This window comes from Giraffa tippelskirchi, chromosome 12, assembly GCF_054371585.1.
Source record: "Giraffa tippelskirchi isolate mGirTip1 chromosome 12, T2T-mGirTip1v1.2.pri, whole genome shotgun sequence".
Taxonomy (NCBI): Eukaryota; Metazoa; Chordata; class Mammalia; order Artiodactyla; family Giraffidae; genus Giraffa; species Giraffa tippelskirchi.
In genome coordinates this window covers 123,069,181-123,090,174 of record NC_137286.1, presented here as the reverse complement: position 1 = coordinate 123,090,174, position 20,994 = coordinate 123,069,181, and the positions used below count along the sequence as shown (strand labels likewise).

At 36.6% G+C, this 20,994-nt stretch overlaps 1 long non-coding RNA gene across 1 annotated transcript in view; it reads right to left on the bottom strand.

Moving 5' to 3' along the window:
- The window catches only part of LOC145529453 (uncharacterized), a 41,974-nt gene extending 22,886 nt beyond the window's left edge, over positions 1 to 19,088 (bottom strand). The window contains exon 1 of the long non-coding RNA XR_014071246.1: positions 18,786 to 19,088. This is a non-coding gene — a long non-coding RNA (uncharacterized LOC145529453). The remainder of the gene's footprint in view (positions 1 to 18,785) is intronic.
- Positions 19,089 to 20,994: the final 1,906 nt, after the last annotated feature.

The window sequence follows — 20,994 nt, the reverse complement described above, 5'->3', positions numbered from 1 at the left end:
ATGACTCTGAGCCTGGGAAAGTTCCTGAACCTCTCTGCGCTAAGGGTGCTCCCTTTTCAGAGATTTTATTGCTGAGTAATTCAGCACACAGTGCAGTGAAGAGAGATATTAGTGCTGGATGCAATTGCCAAGGAAGACTATATGGAGAGACAAAGTATATATTCTGGTTGAAAAATTCATGTGTGTGCATGCTAAGTTGATTCAGTCGTATCCAACTCTTTGCAACCCCATAGACTGTAGCCCTCCAGGCTCCTCTGTCCATGGGATTCTCCAGGCAAGTATACTGGAGGGAATTGCCATGCCTTCCTCCAGGGGGTCTTCCCAATCTAGGGATCAAACCTGGGTCTCATGTCTCCTGCACTGGCAGGCGTATTCTTTACAACTAGTGCCACCTGGGGAGCCCATTCATAAATGCTTGCTATTAACATTCATGAGAATGCAATGAAACATAGCTATAAGTACATGTGTGTGTATCTGTGTGTGTGTTTGAGGACAAGGCAATGAGGAGACTTACCTACACAAGAGTTATTTGTGCCATATCCCAAACTGAGGTCCTCAGAGTACAGGACTCTATGAAGTTATACAGCAGAATCTGTCACAACATTGTAAAGCAATTATATTCCAATTTTAAAAATGGAGTAGAAACCTCAGGAACACTACTTATTTGACCACACACTAAGCAAAGGAAAAGGTGCAATGTTTCTTCAAAGAAAATGGGCACATGAAACCCTTTGGTCCAATGACAAACTGGAAGTCAAAGAAGGCCATAAAACAAGTCCCATATGCACATAGCAATATGCAAGATAGGAATATATTGGTATATACCAGAACCATATATATATACCATGTAGTCAAAGATATGGCTTTTCCAATAGTCATGTACAGATGTGAGAGTGGACCAGAAAGAAGGCTGAGCACTAAAGAATTGATGCTTTTGAACTGTGGTGCTGGAGAAGACTCTTGAGAGCCCCTTGGACAGAAGGAGATCAAAACAGTCAATCCTAAAGGAAATCAACCCTGAATATGTATTGGAAGGGCTGATGCTGAAGCTGAAGTTCCAGTACTTTTGCCACCTGATGTGAAGAGCTGACTCATGGGGAAAAAAGCCGGATGCTGGGAAAGATTGAGGGCAGGAGGAGGAGGGGGCAACAGAGGATGAGATGGTTGGATGGCATCATCAACTGCATGGACATAAGTTTGAGCAAATTCCAGGAGATAGTGAAGGATGGAGAAGCCTGGTATGCTATAGTCCATGGGATTGCGAAGAGTTGGACACGACTGAGTGACTGAACAACAATACCAGAACCAGAAAGAGTTGGACAGAGGTGCATAAGATAAATGATGGTGCTGTCCACCAGAGAAGGAGTGTGTTCTCAGAAGGCATTAGGAAGAAGATGGTTCTGAGCAGCAGTTTAAAAAAGAAATTTAAAAGAAAAAAAAAAAAAAAGCTAAGTGATAAGTCTTCAGGGGGAAGAGGTAGAAATTTCCCTTAATGTAAATGGTCAGCATCCTTAGTCATCATCACTGAAAATAAGAAATTAATACATTTAATTCATTTTGCTGTTCACTAGTGTTCATGAAATTGTTGCCTAAAGAAAATACTGGTGACTTGAAACATTCACTTAAAAGACACTTTACGTTCATTCAGTGAAGAGTAGTCAAGTTAAAGAATATCTTGAGTTGCATTTCCTTGGGACATTTCTCTGTTGGGTTTACGTAATATTGGAAGTATTTTCTCATTTCATGCTGCTGGGCCATTTTATTTAAGAGTTTCAGAAATTCATAGTCATCCTGCCTTTCACCCTCCCAACACACATCCTTTCATGGTACAGCCCTCGAGGTGGGGTTCCTCCTGTCCTTCCTGGAGCACTCTCTCCTGCTGTTTCATAAGACAGCTGTTCTTTGCTGGTGGTCTCTCTGCCAGGCCTGAACCCTCTGCATTTTCTCAGAGCCGTAGGAGAAACAGGGCAACAATTTTCTTTTTCAATTTTTAAAAATTATTTGGTAGACCTTGAGTATCTTAAAATTATAATTTAAGAAAAAATTGTGCTAGAAAACTCTCAGAAAGAGACACTAGTAACTTAAAATACATTCTTTCTGTCAAAAGGGCATTTTGAGGAAACCCACAGCTGATCAGGATTAAATTCCTTATCCAGCTAGGCTGTTGTTTGGAACTATTCACAACTAATAATAACCAAATAATAGTATAATACTGCAAAATGAGCCTTTGAACACAATGGATTTTCGTTAGACTTGATATCATGATAAAACACTTCAATATTTTATGATAATGCCACTATTGGTTGTTATTATTGACTCTTCTGAGAAGTCCAAAATACTTTTGATGCATTGCCTCATAAAACTTTTTTTTGGGAAAGATTAACAGAAACTCTCTCTTCCCCCTTTTAGGGATGAATAAACTTGAACAGGGGAGATAAAACCACTCCTTTGTTATAGCCCGCATTGGAATTTAAGCGTTCCAAAGCAGGATGAGAATTACAGCTGCTCTCTCCAGTTCGCATGTTTTCCTTTCTCTTTTGAAAGTCAGCAATTCCTACCTGTTCCTTTCTTATAACTATTAAATAACAATTATGATGTGGCCACTTATATAAAGGTATCACAAGAGTAAAAATCTGACTTTCATGACATTAAGTTTTAAAAAATAAGATTACTCATGAATAGAAATGATGTCTCTGCTAATTTGGTATAAAATAAACCCGAGACTAAAAAAATTGTGCAGTATTGTTGAATAAATATTTTTAAATTAAAGAAAAATGAAAAGTTTTTAATGTGAAAATGTATTAAATGCAAGGAAATAAAAAGGAGAAAAACATGAATTAGGGTAGCAAAAGTAAAAGGAAGACAGGTTAGAAGTAAAAAGATAGAATCTAAATAATAACCTGTAACTTGACCTTGATGTAGAGATACATCGTCCCACAAATTACATGAATTAGTAACGAACTAAGTGGTCATTCTTAATATGTTCATTCATTCAGTGAATCTTTATCAAAGGTATTCAGTCCCTGGCCCTATACTAACTGCAGCACATCTCCAAAATAATCACACAAATAAGCTCTTGGAGTCTGTTTCAATTACCTTTGAACCTGAGTTCAAACTAAATTAATATATTAAATCAGGGGTTACCAATAGCGAGGTCCTAAACCGGTACTAGCCCATTATAAGGTTTTCACACTTCCACATAAAAAAAAATCAAATATAAAAACAAAAAAGAACAAAGAATTTTATTCAAATATTCATATATATTAATAACTATATAAAAGATTTATTTTCACTAATGGTATATTCCTCCAACTTTTGATGTTACAAACAGCCATTATTTTATAACATAATGGTATAATAAATCTGAGAATTTATAAAAATTTCCTCATCAGGAAAAAAATATGGCAGCATTAAAGGAAAAAGATATTTAAGAATCAGATGAATATCCAGCCTAAATGTAGCTTCTAGTTCAATGGTGGAAAAATAGAAGCAGACAATTTCAAGTGTGTGGTAAATTTTATAGTGGAAGGCAAACATATGACACTGTGTTGGGATAGACGGGGAAGGAAGGGTCTATTCCGGGTGTCAGATGAGAACTTGAAAAGGTGACGCTGATCTAGTTCATGAGAGATGAGGGTGATTCACTGTTTAAAAAAAGGAAGAATGGAGGCTCAAGAGGGAGGGAATATACATAGACATATAGCTGATTCACATTGTTACACAGCAGAAACAAACACAAGGTTGTAAAGCAATTATACTCCAATTAAAAAATAAATAAAAGGAAGAGTGTCCCCTGCAGAGCAAACAATGCAAAAGCATGAAGCCACAGAAGAACATGGGCACGTTCTCAAGAATGGATAGAAGTTTGATATGGGAAGAGTAGGAAGAGGAGGAGAGAAGAGTGCAGGCAAAATGAGGTCAAAACCTCTTATAATAAATACGCTGATAAAATTAAACTTTGTTCTATGGCCGGTGAGGGTGCGGATACACGGGGAGTCTGCCTGTTAGGGAGGTTATACTGACAGTTTGGCGGACAAACTTAAGAATACCCAAGTTTGAGAGAACAAGAAGAAAACAGTTACAGTAGTTCAGTTTAAAAGAGGCAGAGGGCCTGAACCAAGGCATCAGGAAGGAAAAGGGGTAGAATACATAGGAACATGTGATGCAGTGAATGTAAATATGAAACCCTGTCAGATAAAAAAATGACAATAATTGTTGAAGGTCAATCTAGCAATGTCATGATAGATATAAAGAAGAAAATTTATAAGGCCAATGCCATTATAAATAGGTCAATTTGGCAATGCCATGATAGATAAAAAGAAGAAAATTTATAAGGGCAGTTTTGGACATACTGAGTTTAAACTCTGTAGACTGTTTCTAGAATTTTACTATATTGTATATGTCATATAGATAAAGTGGAGGATAATAGAGAGACCTTGAGTGGCCTACAAAGAGAAATATTAAACATCATTCTGTTGCACACACTTGCATTTCTCTGATAGTCTAGAACACAAACATCTATCATATCTTGCTATCTTCTTGGTTGTAAATTAATTAAACGTAAAATTCATTTAGCATTATTTTTATGACACATTTTGTCTGTGCAAGCCTGGTTCAAAATCAAAATTATGGAAACATGTTTATATATATAATCATGAATTATATAAAGAAATGCTTTGAAATGTGCATGGAAACTTTATATATTTTCTCTCCTGAATTCATCAGAAACATGTGAAATATGAAGGGACAGCAACATCATCAATAACTCACAAATAGCCCTCGTATGATAGCACTTGACTCACAGTGAATAATTGCATCTCATAAGTCTGTCAGGTAGCTGTTAGCATTATGCCCATTTTGCAGATGAGAGAAGTGTGACACAGATAGTTTAAGAAAAAGTTGTCTTGGGTCATGCAGCTTATAAGCTGCAGATTTTGGTCCAAGTCCTCTATGGTCTCATCCACTTTACATGGTATAGTGACTACACACACACACACACACACACACACACACAAATATTTGTTCCCATTTTAGAGATATGAAATCTCAAGTTCAATTTTTTAGTCGCTTCTCTATGAATTTTAGGCAAAACATTCAAATTCTGCATAAAATTTATGTAAGGCAAATGGTATTTTTTAGAAAACAGATTCTTAATAAAATTCTTAGAACAAGGAAAATAATGATTTACCATTTCCATTGCCATTTTTAAGTGAGAAATTGACTAGCATTGATGGTAATATTTGATTTAATATTATAACTTAATTGTATTCCTTAATACCATTAACTTACCCTTCATTCAACAACAAATGTACATTTTACTTTTTATTGTGTTTCCATGTATAATTGAAAGTGGGTGACTATTTTCTCCCCAAAGCATTTAACACATATCATATATTCTATTGTGGACTCCAGTCTTTTTTTTTTTGGTAAAAGTGTGATGAATGCTTTCCTCCGTTAATTTTAGAAATTTAAAATTTTGTAACAGTAAATTTAACTGTGATGCAATCATTTTAATTAATTTGAAATGTTTACATTGGAAATTTAAAGGCTGTGTTTTCAAGAATCTGTCTTGAGGAAAAAAGTGATCAGTTGGAAGATTTGGAAAAGGTACACAGGCATCTCCATGATGATTTATTCCTAAGTGGAAAAAGAATTCATTCATCTTTCAAATTTTAGTATAGTTTATTGCCCAAATCTGGATGAATACAATGAGCAGTCTAATCAAAAGTTTCAGATATTATATAATATAGTTAATGATCAAATTTGTATAAAATATAGTTTACTTTTGGTTCTTTAAGAAGAAAAAATAGATACTCAATATTTATAAATAATAAACATATTGAATGTTTATTATATCAAACTTTTATTCTTAGTGCTCACCCATATCAACTAGATATATTTCCATCACAGTCACTCATTCACAAAAATGCACCTGTATTGTAAATATCAGACTTGTAGGAAAACTGTGTAATCTTGGGTGGTCTCTTTGCCCAGGTTTGATTAAATATGTCTTTTCACAACAGGTGACTTTTTAATTGTTTTCTTATGGCAACCCATTTATTCCTCAGGCTTTGTTTGGCTTGCGTTAGTTTTCCGAGTTAATGACCGTGTGTGAGAACGTGCCGAGTCCAGGTGGCCAATGGTTATACAGAGAATGTGGGAGTTAGAGCGAAAGCAGGGCAAGTCATTTAACCTGACCAATTAATACAGTGGTGAATAGTTCTCCAGCCCTCAAGGTCTTTCAAACAGAAAACTTGGGTAATGCACGTATGGAATAAAGAATAAAGCTGCTTGTTCTTTCTATTTATTGGGCTTGCTTTCTTTAGTGCACTGGGTGTTTTTCCCTCGCACAGCTTAAGGGCTCAAATCAAGTTTTTCAAAGTGGCTTCTTCTTTGTACCAGCAGTTCTATTAGCACATTTGGTATTTTCCTCCATCTCTTTGCATCTTATTGTTGTTCTTCTGGAAGCCTGTAGGTTAGCACTTTGAGCCCTGGGGTGGCCTTGTTTATTTCCCCTTGGCCAATAGATGTGGGGATTACTATAATGAGGAGCATTAGAAACTCTAGCACCAAACAATTCCAGTTATGAGAAATCCTTAAGTTCAAGAATAGAAGTTGAATTAGGAGTAACATAATGGAGCCCAGGCAACCCTTAAAGAGAACCAAAGGAAAAAATGAGATCTTTGGACTGTATAGCCTGCCAGAAACTAGCACCAAACACTGAAAGGGGTTTTCCACTGGGCTTAATATTTTTTTTTCCTTCCTTTCTGACAAAAGGAACATTTGTTTGCAATTAGCTTAGTAGAGGAAATAGCATCTGAAGTCTTGTTTTCCAATTGGAATGACCCCTATGACCAACTATGAAGACAGTTGGAATATTTATTCAGTCTTATTTAGGTATGCATGGGGGTGGTGCACTTTTCACAAATGCAAATACATCTGCCAAGTGTTTGTAAGTTTCACAATTATGCAAGTACTACATTATAAAAATATTAAATATTTAAAAGTATTTGAAGTAAAATATACTAAATTCACCTGGAGAAGGGCACGGCAACCCACTCCAGTATTCTTGCCTGGGGAATTCCATGGACAGAGGAGCCTGGAGGGCTACAGTCCATGGGATCACAAAGACTCGGACATGACTGAGCAACTAACACACACACACACATACTAAATTCAACTGCAGTACAATCTTGGATCATGAAAACTCATGATATGTGCTAGACTGATAAATGCCAGAGACCAGGTTTTGACAGTGCCAGTATAATGATTTGCCAAAAATAATTGGAGGAGAGTTGTGGACAATGCCTGCAAATTGTTGAGTTTTGTTTTAAGCCATCAAAGAAATAATAAGCAAGAACCATGTAATCCACAGGAAAATCTCTGTAAGTTGACTGCAGTTAGTTTCCTTTCAGCATGTCTGCTAATTCCTGTAAATACTGTCTAACAGAGAAAAAGAAGAAAGTTGTAATTTTATTGAGGTTTTTATAGTCAACTGTTTTCAACATGATTTCAAAATGTTGGGTTTTCAGGTGTGGCCATTCAAATTCTTCTCCTTGTCATGCTTCAACTTTAAAACTTTAAATACAAATAGCATTTACACTATTTTAAAACATTCTTATTTTAAAGTAGGCTTGAATTTTGATGTATTAACTTTAGTAGCTCATTTCTGTAAAATTGAACCAATTTGATTTAATGGGGAAAAGAAAGCCTGAATACCAAAATATGTTAGGAAAGAACCAACCTCCTACCCACCTTCCACCACCTCATTCCCTCTTAATTCAGTGTAACATGAAATATACCTGTGCTTCTGAATATCATAATTCTAGAAACAAGGGAAAAATAATAAATTGAGAACAGTAAGGAGTGGTTCTTTTTTTCCAACTTTTTAATTCAAAAATCTCAAGTAAAGTTATAACATTGTAGCATTGGAGTAGGAGCCAAGATCTCCACTCTAAGCTCAGAAATTCACACAAATGTAACCTCATAAGTTCAAAGTAAAAAAATTATTTCCTTCCATCTTGTTCGTAATAGCTATGCTGCTTCTTAATTCCCTGAGTACTGCAGTAAATTGGTAGCCAAAAAAATCTTACTTTGAAAAACAACTTGTAGAAACTTAGGTTTTCACTGGAAATTAAGATAGGAATGTAGGGTGAATGGGTGGCAGGAAAGATTTACTAGCTGAAGTGAACACTTGAGACATGCATACACTGCATACACTAGTCCTCAATTCTACAATGTCTTTCATATTAATCAGCTTTATTAAAAGTCATCTCTTCCAAGAAAAGCTAGAAGACCTTCAAAACTTTTTTTCTTTTGCAGCAATAGTCTTTGTTGTTTTTATTTCATATGCTTCATAGAATTAAATAGGCAGTTTCCTGGTGGCTCAGAAGATAAAGAGTCTGCCTGCAATGCGGGAGACAGGAGTTTGACCCCTGAGTCGGGAAGATCCCCTAGAGAAGGAAATGGCAATCTACTCAGCATTCTTGCCCTGGTGAATCCCTTGGACAGAGGAACCTGGCAGGTTATAGTCCACGGGGTCGCAAAGAGTTGAATAGGACTGAGCGACTAACACTTCCACTTCACTTTCCACTAAAAACTGTCAGTATTTTAATGAATAGTTTATTAATTATTTAAGCCAACTTGAATAGATTGATACCTTTAGAATACTGAGTTTTTACCATTAATAATATATCCTATCCATAAATTAGGTCTTCATTATTAACTTTCAGTAAAGTTTTAATATTTTTCATAAGACCTGTACCTCTTCTGTTAATTTGTCCCAGTGTTCTCTGTTTTGTTATGTCTTATATTTTATGTAACTTAAAATTTTTTTCTAGTTATATTTTCTTATTGTAGATGGCATATAAAACCTCCCTTGATTTTCTGTATTAACTTGAATCTAGCAATTTTACCAAACTCTATAATTCTAATAACATAGCTTTAAATATTGGTATTTCAGTTGTTTTTGCTGCACAACAAACTACTCTAGAGCACAGTGGATTAAAATAATTATTTTATTATATCCCATAATTTTGTGAGACACACTGGCTTTTAAGCTTTTTTTTTTCTTATATAGTGGTATTCTTTTTCAATGTCAAAATCATGCTGACCTCAGAAAGGTCACTGGAGTGATTTCTAGTTTCAACACATAAAGCGCTTGGAAGTCGTAACTCCCCCTTTCACAACAACAGCAAAAAATGATGAACAAATCAAAATCAATGATTTTTCATAGATCTGTCAGAGAATGAGGTCACAAGGCAAACTACTTCCTCAAGATTTGGAGAGAGAGATAAATATGCACAGTCAGATCCAAGATCAGCTTAGCAGAAGCAGAAGACATTAGACACAATAACTGGACTACAGAATAATCCCAGTGGATTAAAACTGAGTCTGTTAGACAGAGACTGTATTTTATAAGGAATTTTTAGGGAAACCTAAACAGCAACAAAGAAAGTATCAGAAACGAAAGCCTTTGACATCTAGAGCAATAATATATGTACAGCACAGCTCAATGACAAGCAAAATTAACATAAGACCTGAGAAAAACCCCTAATTACCTCAATTCCCATTGCACTATACTTCATGTTCAGCTTTTAACAAAAATTTACGTGATTCGTTAAAAAAAGGAAAAAACATAACCTGTAGAGACAAAATAAGTATCTCTGAATTGATTAAAGCACTTGTTTTTTTAATTTTCAGATAATAAATTTAAATTAATTATGATTAACATATCAAGAGCTCACATGAAAAAAGTATACAGCAAGTAAAAACAAATGTAAGCAGAAGTATGGAAGCTCTAAGAAAATAAAAATAAATTCTAGAAATGAAAAATTTTATAAGTAAAATGGGGAATGTTTTTATGGTTTCATCAGTGGACTGGACACAGATGAATAAGAATCAATTTGCTAAAATACAGGTCAATATAAATGTTCCAAAACAAAATGTATATGGAAAGAAGAAGGAGAAAGTAGAATATAATATTCAAGGACTGGGTGACAATTACAAAGGTGTAATATATGTGTATAGAAGTACCAGAAAGAAAATAGAGAAAGGACTATAAAAAATATCTGAAGCACTAATGGATGAGGATTTTTTTAAATTAGTGACAAATACCAAACCACAGATACAGGACTCAGAGAATATCAAGGATGGCAAATACCAAAAAATGTATTCTAAAAACATCATATTCAAAATGAAGAAAATCCTGAAAGCTTAGAGATGGCATGAAGGAGAACACTTTATGTGGAAGAACAAGGGAAAGAAATACATCCGCCTTCTCATCAAAAACCATGCCAGCAAGAATAGAATGGAGTAAAATAAAACATTAAAAGGAAAAAACTATGAATCTAGAATTTTGCATCCAGTGAAATTATTCTTCAAGTTGAAAAAGAAATAAAGACCTTCTCAGACAACAGTTAAGAAAGTTTTCTACCAGAAGACTTACTTGCCTTGCAAGAAATTTTAAGGTTCTTCCAGGAGAAGGAAAATTACATAGGTCAGAAACTTGGATTCATGTAAAGAAAGAAAGAGCATCAGAGAGGGAATTAATGAAATTTAAATATTTCTATCTTATTTTTAATTGATCTAATAGATCAGCAGTCTCCAACCTTTTTGGCACCAGGGACCAGTTTTCTGGAAGACAGTTTTTCCACAGACCAGGGGTGAGGAGATAGTTTCAGGATGATTAAAGCATATTACATATATTGTGCCTTTATTTCTATTATTATTACATCAGGTCCACCTTAGACTACCAGGCATTAGATCCTGGAGGTGGGGAACCATTATAATAGATAACTGTTCAAAGAAATAATAGCAATAATGTAAAATAAATAAAATCAATGTGTTAGGGGAGGCAAGAATAAGAAATAATCTTTTATAAAGTAACTATACCACATAAGTGGGGTTGGGATAGTTACAAATATACATGGAAACAATCTAGAGCAACCACTCAAAATTTTTAAAGGAGTATAATTGACAGACTAATAGATAAAAGTAAATAAAACTCTATAAAATGCTCAATTTTAACCAAAGAAAGCTGATAACATCAAATGCTGCTGAGGATGCAGAGCAGCAGAAACTCACATTTACGCTGGTGAGAATGCAGCATGCTACAGTCACTTGGGAGACACTTTGGTATTTTTTCTTTTTTTATAAAAGAAAGAATATTCCTTCCTTACAATCCAGGGTCATGTTCCTTGGTATTTACCCAAAGAGGTTGAAAACTCACGTTCATCATAAGTCTAATTTTGACAAACAAGCAAAGACAAATTTGACAAATAAGCAAAAGCAATTCAATGGAGGAAGGATTGCTTTTCAATAAATGACACTGGAACAATTGGACATCTACATGCAAAGCACCCCAAGAAACAGAAACAAAAAATAATCTAAACACAACTTTATACTTTTGAGAAAAATTAGCTCAAAATGGACCATAGAGTGAAATGTAAATTGGCAAGTTTGACATTGTTAAATTTTCTTCTGTTGAAAGAGACAATTAAGAGAATAAAAAGGCAGACTACAGACTGGGAAATAAATATTTGCAAAACATTCTTAATAAATGCAATACATCCAAAATACAAAAATTCTTGCAATTTAACAAAAAGTAACGTGACTCAATTTAAATATGGGCAAAAGATCTGAACAAACACTTCACCAAAAAAGATTTACAAAGCTGATGGCAAGTTTGTCTGTCAATGTTAGTTGCTCAGTCGTGTCCGACTCTTTGCAACCCTGTGGCAAGTAGAGGTACACAAAGATGTTCAACATCATATGTGATTAGGGAATTTCAAATTAAAATAGCAATGAGAAACCACTACACACCCATTATAATGGCTAAATTCCAAAACACTGATAATACCTACAATACAAAAAAATAACAATACCAAAGTTTGGTGAAGATTCAGAGCAACAGGAACTATTATTCATTGCTAGTGGGGATTCAAAATAGCTCAGTCTCTGCAAGATGCTTTGGCAGTTTCTTTCAAAGTTAAACCTAGTTTTACCAAAAGTACCAACAATTTCATCCTAGGAGCTTACCCAGTTGAGCTGACACAAACCTTCACACAATGTATTTTTATAGAAGCTTTATTTACAATTACCAAAAGCTAGAATCAATGAAAATGTGTTCCAATAGGTGAATGCATAAACAAACTTTGATACATCCATACAATGGAATATTACTGATTAATGGAAAAGAATTAAGGTATTTGTCCATGAAAAGACATGAAGAAAAACTTAAATGCATATTGCTAAGTGAAAATGCCACATACTGTATTATTCCAATGATACGACTTTCTGGAAAAAGCACAGCTATAGATGTAGGAAAGAGATCAGTTGTGCCATGGGTGGGGGGTAAGGACATGGAGAGAAAAAAAATACAGAAAAATTTAAGGGCAGTGAAACCATTCTGTATGCTATTTTAATGGTAGATCCATAGCATTATGGGCTTCCTAGGTGGTGCTAGTGGTAAAAACCTGCCTGCCAGTGTAAGAGATGCAAGAGACGCATATTTGATCCCTCGATTGGGAAGATCCCCTGAAGGAGGAACCCACTCCAGGGCAATCCACTCCAGTATTATTGCCTGGAAAATCCCATGGACAGAGGAGCCTGGTGGGCTACAGTCCATAGGGTCGCAAAGAATCAGATACAACTGAAGTGACTGTGCACACATACATGCATGTATGTATATAACCGTACAACATAAAGAGTAAGCCTTAATGTAAGCTATGAACCTTAGTTAATAACATTTCGTTAGTTTTAACAAATACATTACAATAACACATGAATTTAGTAATAGAGAAAACTATACAGGGGAGGGGTTAATGTGAACTTTTTCTACTTTGTGCTCATTATTTCTCTGAATCTAAAATTGTGCTAGAAACTAAAGTCTATTCATTTCTTTTAAAAATTAACTGGGAAGTAAAACTACTTTTCCTGCTACCTTTAAAAGCATAAAAAGGACGAGACTGATCAATTCTTCATTCCAAGTACTTCAACTGTGGCCACTCATTAACATTCTGCTGGCAGATGGGCTGGTCTGGAATGTCCAAAATGGCTTCCTTCACCCTTGTGTCTGGAGCTTTGGCAGGAATGAATGAGCAGCTGTGCTTATCTGGGACTAACAAGGTCAGTGTGTACACATGGCCTCTCCAGCAAGCTATTCTTAGTGCAGTTCAGCTTTTTCCATGGTGACCAGGGCCTCCATACGAGTGTCCTATGATACAAGCAGTAAAAGCTGATGGTTTCCTAAATCCTGGGCCCAGAAACTGGTGTGGTGTCACTTCTGCCGTTTCCTCACAATGCCTAGTGAGATTCAAAGAGAGAGACCTATTGATAGTATTCAGCTCTTGACAAGATGGACGTCAAACAATCAATAACCATCTTTAATCTTTGTGTGTGTGTCCATGCCCAGTTGCTCTGTTGTGTCCAACTCTTTGTGACCCCAAGGGCTGTAGCCCACCAGGCTCCCCTGTCCATGGAATTCTCCAGGCAAGGATACTGGAGTGGAATTTCCTCCTCTAGGGGATCTTCCTGACCTAGGGATCAAGCTACCTTCTCTTGTGTCTCCTGCATTGACAGGCAGATTCTTTACCACTGAGAAGCCCTTTAATGAGAATGCTAACAATATTTCATCTTAATTATAACATTAACTAAGAGTGCTGTAGATGTCTTTATGCTTTTTACGATTTTAGTGAAATTTTCTTCAATTTCTGATTTGATAATAGTTTAAAAGCTTTTCCCTTGTCTGCTGAGATGATCATATGACAACAGCATATGATCATGTATTTTCTTCTTTATATTAATGTCTGTTACTTAGTAGATAGATTCAGTAACTGTAAAAGAATCTCAACTGAGGATTGCTTAAAGCAGACTAAAGTTTCTTTCTTTCTAATTTAATAGACCAGGCATGTGAAGTACAGATTTTGATATAGAATCTGTTCCAGATGCCTGCCTTTCTGTTCCTGTATCCTTCTACTGTTCATAAGGATGTTATATTGCTGTCATCATTTCTGTAAGCAGAAGAGAAAAAAGGGGGTGAAATCAGGTATGCTTCTTTTTATTTTAAGATAACTGACTGGAATTTATACACATCACATCATCTCACATCCCTTGGCCAAAACTTAGCTCTATGGCAGCGTGTGTTTGCAAAGAATGCTAGGATATTAGTGAGGTATTCTGGGAAAACACATACCCTCATTAAAAACAAACAAACAAACAAATATATATATATATATATATTTATGGAAAAACATATTTCTAGGCAAAAATTGTACTTACATAGAAGAAGGAGAAAATAAATAAATAGTCCTGACATGTGGTGAATATAAGAATCAGTTTTCTAACATGAATTCAAGCTTCCATATTGCAGTAAATACAATTAGCTCATGCTGAATCATCACTTCTTTCAGCAGTGTTAATTTCCTTTGCTACTATTTGGGAGCAAATCTCTCTTAGAGATTGGCCTACAAGATTCTTTTCTTATTCAGTCCTGGCACATTTTAGTATCAAAATTATGCAAATATTAAAAGAAGTAATTTGGGAGTGAAACTTTTTTAAAAAAATTCTTTTTGATATATGTTAGAGTTTTTTTCTTGAACTTAAGTCTCTATTGCACGAGGCTGCACTAACAACTTAAAATCAATTTAGTGCTTTTTTCTGTCCATACATGTGTCCTGTATGGACACAAACTGAAGTAAGGGGTGATTGTTTTCCCTCTCCTCCAGATGCCAAGTTTAAGCCAGGTTTTATTTGTTTTTTTTTGTTGTTGTTGGTTTTACTGTCACATTCTGCTTAACAATTTTATTTTCCTTTTATCCTTATGATGCCAATGAAATCCCTTCCCAGAGTTATAGGAGAAGTTTCTTATTTTGGGTCCCTTGCCCTAGGTTAGACTGTATCTCCTTATTCTTTTCCCCATGCAACTATCAGAACAGAAACTCCAGGTATCCAAGTTTTTTCAGTAGTGATTAATGTGAAGGCAGGCTTCCTTTGTCATTGTTGTTGAGTCTCTAAGTCATGTCTGACTCTTTTGTGACCCTATAGACTGTAGCCCACCAGGTTCCTCTGTCCATGGGATTTCCCAAGCAAGGTTACTGGAGTAGGTTGCCATGTCCTCCTCCAGGGGAGCTTCCCAAGGCAGGGAGGGAACCCGTGCCTCCTGCATCTCTTGCATTGGCAGGTGGATTCCTTACCACACCTGGGAAGCCTTTCAGATCCACTAGCCATGGATAATATCTCCCTCATGTATATCAACAAAATGCTTTATATGATTCACATTATAATCATTGTTCATTGTCATTGAAACATTGAATGACATTGAATCATTGTTCAATGTCTGTCTATTTCTCTCCATAAATATTATCATTTCTGAGAACAGAGACCATATTTCAATCACCTTGGAATCTCTATAAAAAACCAATACTATAACTCATTAATGTGTCAATAGTGGCTCAGTTGTTAGAGTCCGCCCACAATGCAGGAGATCCAGGTTCCATCCCTGGGTCCAGGAGATCCCCTGGAGAAGGAAATGGCAATCCACTCCAGTATTCTTGCCTGGAGAATCCCATGGACAGAGGAGCCTGGTGGGCTACAGTCCAGGGGGTCGCAAAGAGTCTGACATGACTTAGCAACTACACCACACACGTACATTTATTGAATTCAATTATATTGACCACTTTCTATTTCTTTTACATTACCACACAATAAACTTCAGATTCCTAAAGTTATCCATGTGAAGTGTTGGGAGATATTTTCTTCTAACACTTAAACTTCAAAATAAAATAAAAAATGAAATTTAAAAAATAAACTGAAAAGTGTAAAGGTCACTAACAAAACAAGGGGATTTTTCTGAGGGGAAGGATTTAAACTAAAAGGCAGAGTCTCTGTGGGCCTCGTGGAAATATGCAGCTGTACTGCTGGCCGCAGTCTGTAGTTCAAGAGATATTTTCTAAGTCTGTTGTTGTTATTAATTTGTGGAGAAGAGGTCTCTGCAGAGGAAAGAAATCCAAGATTTTTTGTTTCCTTTTCCATCACTCACAGTCACTGTAATGTCAACACCATTTAGGTCAAATTTCAGGCATTCAAAATGTGCAGCTTTGTCCAGCTGCAAGGACTAAAACTCTTCTTGAGCACTGCAGCCTGACCCATAAAATATGTCTAAGGGTGTTAGTAACAATTAGCAGGTGTGTACCTTCACCAGAAAGCTCACATAAGACATTTTATGCATAAAGTTGTATATGTGGATTTAGTAAGAATTATGGAGAGGCAGATATATAGGCTTTTTTTTACTAATGGATCTTAAAGAATTGTAATGATTCAATGATCATAAATTAAAACATGTAAATGTAAGTTACAAAAGGACACCTCCCGCCTCGTCCTAGTCAGCGTGCTCATTGGATAAGCTCACAGGCTCTGCTGCCCAAGAGCCTGTCCCTGAATCTCCTCTCTTCCATTCCAAGGAGAATTAAAAATCCTCTTCAAGCTACTTAATGTGTCTAACTTTTGGTTTCCTCATCTATAAAGTAGAGATAATAATACAACTGATGGATGATATTTTGTGAAAATTTATCATGGTAACACAGGTATTAGTTTTAGCCCGAGATGAGCAATCATTAAATGTTCAGTTCAGTACAGTTTAGTCGCTCAGTCGTGTCCGACTCTTTGCGACCCCATGAATCGCAGCACGCCAGGCCTCCCTGTCCATCACCAACTCCCAGAGTTTACCCAAACCCTTGTCCATCGAGTCGGTGGTACCATCCAACCATCTCATCCTCTGTCATCCCCTTCTCCTCCTGCCCCCAATCCTTCCAGCATTAGGGCCTTTTCCAATGAGTCAACTCTTCGCATGAGGTGACCAAAGTATTGGAGTTTCAGCTTCAACATCAGTCCTTCCAATGAACACCAGGACTGATCTCCTTTAGGATGGACTGGTTGGATCTCCTTGCAGTCCAAGGGACTCTCAAGAGTCTTCTCCAACACCACAGTTCAGAAGCATCAATTCTTCGGCACTCAGCTTTCTTCACCGTTCAACTCTCACATCCATACATGACCACTGGAAAAACCATAGCCTTGACTAGACAGACCTTTGTTGGCAAAGTAATGTCTCTGCTTTTAAATATGCTATCTAGGTTGGCCGTAACCTTCCTTCCAAGGAGGAAGCGTCTTTTAATTTCATGGCTGCAGTCACCATCAGCAGTGATTTTGGAGCCCAAAATATAAAGTCTGACACGGTTTCCACTGTTTCCCCATCTATTTCCCATGAAGTGATGGGACCAGATGCCATGATCTTAGTTTTCTGAATGTTGAGCTTTAAGCCAACTTTTTCACTCTCCTCTTTCACTTTCATCAAGAGGCTCTTTAGTTCTTCTTCACTTTCTGCCATAAGGGTGGTATCATCTTCATATCTGAGGTTATTGATATTTCTCCCAGCAATCTTGATTCCAGCTTGTGTTTCTTCCAGCCCAGCGTTTCTCATGATGTACTCTGCATATAAGTTAAATAAGCAAGGTGACAATATACAGCCGAGACGTAGTCCTTTTCCTATTTGGAACCAGTCTGTTGTTCCATGTCCAGTTCTAACTGTTGCTTCCTGACCTTCATACAGGTTTCTCAAGAGACGGGTCAGCTGGTCTGGTATTCCCATCTCTTTCAGAATTTTCCACAGTTTATTGTGATCCACACAGTAAAAGGCTTTGGCATAGTCAATAAAGCAGAAATAGATGTTTTTCTGGAACTCTCTTGCTTTTTCGATGATCCAGCGGATGTTGGCAATTTGATCTCTGGTTCCTCTGCCTTTTAAATGTTAGCAATCACTCTATTTTTATTTATTTATTTGTTTATTTTGGCTGCACTGCCTGGCATGTGCAATCTTAGCTCCCTGACCAAGGATAAAACCTGTGCCCCTGCAGTGGAAGCATGGAGTCCTAGCCCCTGGACTTCCCAGAAAGTTGTAACAATTACTTTTTAAAAAATTATTTTAGGGATTTCCCTGGTGGTCCAGTGGTTAAGACTTTGCCTTCCAAAGCAAGGGGGTGCACGTTTGATGCCAGGTAGAGGAACTAGTTTCCCACATGTTGTGCCATGCAGTGTGGCCAAAAGATTTTTTTTAAATGGTCTGCTAAAATTGTTTTTTTTTTTTTTTTAATAAATTTATTTATTTTAGTTGGGGGCTAATTACTTTACAATATTGTAATAGTTTTTTGCCATACATTGACATGAATCAGCCATGAGTTTACATGTGTTCCCCTTCCTGGACCCCCCACCCACCTCCCTCCCCATCCCATCCCTTGGGTCATCCCATTGCCCCGGCCCTGAGCCTTTGTCTCATGCATCAAACATGGAATGGTGTTCTGTTTCACATGTGATAATATACATGTTTCAATGCTATTCTCCCAGAACGTCCCACCCTCACCTTATAAAATAAAATTGTTTTATTATGGTTAAACCACTCTTATCCTTCCACCTTGTGCCTTCTCATCTTTGATCTCCATCTTCATCATGTTCTCTAGCAGCATATCTGGTCACTCCTTTTCTGGCTGGGAGCCACACCCTTCCTCTCCATTCTGCCAAAACCCACAAGATCAGTCAGGTCAGTAATGCATTTACGGAGAAGGACGTGGCACCCTACTCCAGTACTCTTGCCTGGAAAATCCCATGGACAGAGGAGCCTGGTAGGCTACAGTCCATGGGGTCGTGAAGAGTCAGACATGACTGAGCGACTTCACTTTCCCTTTTCACTTTCATGCATTGGAGAAGGAAATAGCAACCCACTCCAGTGTTCTTACCTGGAGAATCCCAGGGACGAGGGAGCCTGGTGGGCTGCCGTCTATGGGGTCGCACAGAGTCAGACATGACTGAAGCAACTTAGCAGCAGCAGCAGCAGCAGCAGCATCAATGCACTTACAACATGCCTAAGTCTACCCTCTCTTTGTTCTTCTGTTATTTCCATTTTTCCAAAACCCAACATTTCCATAACCTCTCGCCCACTTTCTCTTCCCACATTCAGAAACTGAAGCACATCACTAGGCAAAAGTGACCAAGTCAACCGACCTCGGCTGGGCTCTTGTATCTCAGCAATTCTTTTATTTATCACTTGTTGACTCCCCATCACATTCCTTGCTGCAGCTGTTCCTAATATTTCCGCTCTGCTCAAGTCCCTAGCTCCAGCCCTCTTCCTTCCCCTCTTAGCACTTAACCTCACCTCCTACTGAGAAAATTGAAACCATCCCAACCCAAGTTTACACCATGGCCCTCCTCTTCTACTTAAAAAAAAAAAAAAAAATCTGTGCATCTCTCTTGTTGCTTTGCATTGACTTGAGGAAATGGTTTTCTTTGCAGGGAAACAGAGCATTATATTCTGGTTGAGGAATCTCCGTTCGGAGTTGGACCAAGTTAGATACTTTGTGTTGACATAGTCAGACATTGACAAATGTTTCCGTTTCACAGCCTCAAGGTTACCATCTCTAATAAGGAAGTAATAATTTCTACCTTATATAGTAGTAAAGAATAATTAAGTGTTTGGCAGTTGGCAAATAGTAAACATTCAATAAACTATTGTTATTGGTTGGAAAGCCCAAATTCTTAACCTGCATTCTTAAGCCTATTAACCCTAATAATTATAATGATGATGATGATGAAAGTAAATAATAATCTCCATGCCTTTCGCATTAAGTTAGTTACTCAATTATCGCTTTACTTTCTCAATTCTTTAACTAATCCAGTTCATTGATCAAGTCTTCCTTTTTCTTTAAAAGAAAAAGAACTACCTTCTGTTTAAGCTAAAATCTCATTGCCCCCAAATTTTGACCAGTGTCCTTGAAAAAGTTGTTACCTTAGCTGCCTTTTCCAAGTAGTTCTTGAAACCCTTTAAATATAATTTTTCATCCTATTTAACCTGTTCCTTTAAAAGCACCATTGGATGCATGCTCATTCAGCATTAGTTCCTCTATCTCCAACCTCCAACTCCTCTTGTACAATAGCTCTTGTTCTGATTCACCCATTCTCTTCCTGATTTCTGTAACTTTATACAAACCTCATCCTCTTCTTCTTCCTTCATATTCTTTAAGTGCTCTTAGTTTTCCTTCTATTGCCAAAGTTTAGCCATTCTTCCACATTTAGTCCTTGGCTTTATTCCTGTATTTTCCCTGAGCAAGCTCATTAATTCTCATAGTTTTAATGACAGATCCTCACAGTGGCTCCTCAGACCCAGGAAATTTTGTATTCTCTGCAAAGAGTATTTTCTTAACAATATAAGAGTACTTGTAAAGATTTTCAGTTTGGTATTTACCTTAATGTCTTTTTTCTACTTTTTAAGCTGCATAATTCTAATTGCCTCTAAATATCTACACCTTAAATCCCTACCTAAATTAAAATTGAACATAAAAACATAAATTTAATGTTTTGGAAAATGGTTCTCCTTTCCATTTCTTTCTTTTCAATAGTTATTTCATATTCCAAGTCACCCAAGCTGAAAATAGTAAAGATATTAAATAAGCAAGAAACATTCATTGATCCCTATTCTTTGACAGATCTGGGTACCAGCAGTGAGCAGAAAAATGTGGCTCATGAATTCTTAGAGATTAAAGTCTAATATGAAGTCACACATAGAACAACTAATACAAGTATTAATATCAGAAACAGAGAGTGCAAGATGCAATAAAAATTTTATACACTAATGAGACTTAATTAGTCTGTAAAAGCTAGTGGAAACATATCACTAAAATGTACTGAAGGAAGAGTTATGCATGGGGGGAAGTAAAGGAATATGAACACTAGAGTCAGAAAGAAGTATATGTGTGAATTTCCTGGTATAAAATGGGGGAACTGAATAACTAGTGGAGAGTTGTTTAAAAGAAACTAAACAGAAATTTGCCGTTACAGAGTTTCTAAGCTAAGTTATATTTTAACATTTATTCTAAAAGACAAGGAGAATCATTTGAGACTTTTAAGGGAAGGGCTAACAGGATCCCATTTGTATTTATTGTTTTTATTTCT